Here is a 2,935-nt window from a genome sequence, read left to right as displayed (position 1 = left end):
TGGTCGGACACGGGCCGTGTCCAGCGTTGTTACTGGCAGTTTTAGTTTCCCAAGTTACAAAAGGCTGACCACGGGGCCGTGTCGGTGCAACACGGGGCCGTATCCAACTCTCCAGTAACTGGGATCTGGAAAACAATCACTGTAACTCCGACCACGGGCCGTGTTCATTGAGCATGGGGCCGTGGTGAACCTTCTGACCAACATTCTTTTCTGTTTTTGTTGCAGGACTCGGAACCAGACGCCAACCCTACGTAGTGTATGAGCTCCAGTTCTAATAAGGACATAAAAGAACCTCTAGAAGAACCCGAACGCTTTCTCAGAAAAAGACTAAAAGCCAAAAACCAAGAGAAGGTTTCGGGGAACCCACTTCCAATGGCGGACCAACGTACCCTCATGGATTATCTACGACCCACCGTAGGTAACCTCGGCGCCGCTATCAATGCACCGAATGTTGAAGCCAATAACTTCGAACTTCGGCCACATTTGATACAGATGCTTCAGAACTCCGCAACCTTCCATGGGCTTGCGGACGAGGATCCCCATCTACATATTACTAATTTCTTAGAAATATGTGATACTTTTCGGATCAATGGAGCATCAAATGACGCCATCCGCCTCCGAGTGTTTCCTTTTTCACTAAAAGACCGAGCAAAAGCTTGGCTTAACACCCTCCCAGCTGGATCGGTAAACACCTGGGATGAACTAGCCCAAAAATTTCTATATAAGTATTTCCCTCCCGCTAAAACGGCTAAATTAATGACTGAAATTAATACATTTTCACAAGAGGACGGGGAATCCTTATATGAAACTTGGGAAAGGTTCAAGGAGCTATTGCGAAAGTGTCCACATCACGGCCTTGCGATATGGCAACAAGTGTCCACTTTCTATAATGGGCTGTTGCCACACACAAGGCAAACACTAGACTCTAGCTCCGGGGGACTTTTAGGTAATCGTCGCCCGCATGAAATATATAATCAAATTGAGGAAATTGCTCAAACCAATTTTCAGTGGCACACTCCCCGAGGCAATAAATCTATTGCCCCGGGCACCCATAAGGTTGATGAAAGCACTTCTTTACAAGCCCAAATCGAGGCCCTCTCTTCAAAAATAAAAAAACTGGAAATGACAAAAACGGTCTCGGTTATGGCTTGTGAAGGGTGTGGTGGGCCACATGAAAATTGGAGTTGTATGAAAGAAACAGACGATCAACAAGAATCGGTAAACTACATTGATAATAGACCTAGGCCGTCGGGTCCTCCAACGGGCACCTACAACCAAGGATGGCGAAATCACTCTAACCTTGGTTGGAGAGAACCACGCAATGGTAGTAACCAACAAAACGTAAACCAACGAACAAACTTTCAACAACCAAGAAATGAGTCACAAAATTTCCCTCAACAACAAAGTGGACGAGAAAGGCTTGAAGATACTATATCTCGCCTCATCTCCGACACTGAAAAGAAAAACTCGGATAGATTTCTACAATTAGAATCAAATTTTAGAAATCAACAAGCTAGTATTCAAAACATCGAAAAACAAATAAGTCAACTAGCACAAAATTTCTCCGAGAGACCACAAGGCGCGTTACCAAGCAATACCGAAACAAACCCAAAGGCGCAAGTTCATCTCATAACACTACGGAACCGCACCGTGGGTCCTACGGAAAGTCCGCTGCCTACCGAGGAGACCGTAACACCGCCCTTACAAGAGAAAGGTTCCCCTCCCTCATCAGAGCCTACCAAGGCTCCTCAAGTTCCATACCCCGGAAGGTTAATCCGACAAAAGACCGATGAGCAATTCTTAAAATTCGAAAGTTTACTAAAACAATTGCATGTTAATATTCCTTTCATTGATGTCCTAACCCAAATGCCTAAATACTCTAAGTTCATGAGGGACTTCCTCACTCATAAAAGGAAAATTGAAACATTGCAATTAGTTAACTTAGGAGAAGAATGCTCTGCCCTCGTACTCAACAAACTCCCCCAAAAGAAAATCGATCCCGGAAGCTTCACGATTCCTTGCTCAATTGGTGACTCCCCCGTTCGTAATGCACTAGCCGACCTTGGGGCTAGCATTAACCTCATTCCCTCATCAATGTTCAAAAGACTCGGCCTAGGAAAAACGAGTCTTACAAAAATGAGTATACAACTTGCTGATCGATCCGTCAAGTTCCCGCAAGGTGTCATTGAAACTATCCTAGTCAAGGTCGATAAATTCGTCTACCCGGCCGACTTCGTCATACTTGATATGGAAGAAGACACCGAAGTCCCCCTCATATTAGGGAGACCATTTCTCGCCACCGCACAAGCAGTGGTAGATATGAATGACGGAACACTCATTTTGAAATATGGGGATGATAAAGTAAACTTCGGGGTTGGGAAGAGAATAGAGGACGTGACCCGGTCAACTACATGAAGGTTATTGATTCGAGTTTAGATGATGCTCTCCGACCGTGCAACATGGGATGCAAAACATCCCGCTCAGAAAACATATAACCTTGCCTTGGGTCTAGCCAAGGACCCTTATAAACGTGGCGCACCACGGAGGCAATCCGCGGAACTATCCTTAGTTTAAGTTTAAATCTTTTAGTTTTAATTTGCAGGAATAAAACACACTCATGGTGGTCAAGGATGACAAGGGAAACGAGAAACATAAACCCATGCACGAAAACAAGGCACCCGACAACAATTTCTCCGTTACAGTAAGTTCAGCACGGGCCGTGCCCAGCCAACACGGCCCCGTGCTGAACACCCTACAGACAAATGCCCAGTTCAGGTAACTGGACACGGGCCGTGTTCACCGAACACGCCCCTGTGTCCAGGCTTCTGTTTCTTTTCTTTAATTATTGTTACTGGCACCTGTACACGGGGCCGTGCCCGGTCCCCACGGGGCCGTGTCCAGACTGCAGTAACATAAATTTTTGCTTTTAACACCA

General features: G+C 45.8%; 1 non-coding gene across 1 annotated transcript; it reads right to left on the bottom strand.

Moving 5' to 3' along the window:
• Positions 1-750: 750 nt before the first annotated feature.
• Positions 751-857, bottom strand: LOC118481384. The gene has a single exon (XR_004865591.1). It is a non-coding gene; the product is annotated as a small nucleolar RNA R71 (small nucleolar RNA).
• Between the last annotated feature and the right edge of the window lie 2,078 nt (positions 858-2,935).

The sequence above is a fragment of the Helianthus annuus genome, chromosome 8, assembly GCF_002127325.2.
Source record: "Helianthus annuus cultivar XRQ/B chromosome 8, HanXRQr2.0-SUNRISE, whole genome shotgun sequence".
NCBI classification, from domain to species: Eukaryota; Viridiplantae; Streptophyta; class Magnoliopsida; order Asterales; family Asteraceae; genus Helianthus; species Helianthus annuus.
The sequence above is the reverse complement of the archived record's forward strand: the minus strand, read 5'-3'. Positions and strand labels throughout refer to the sequence as shown.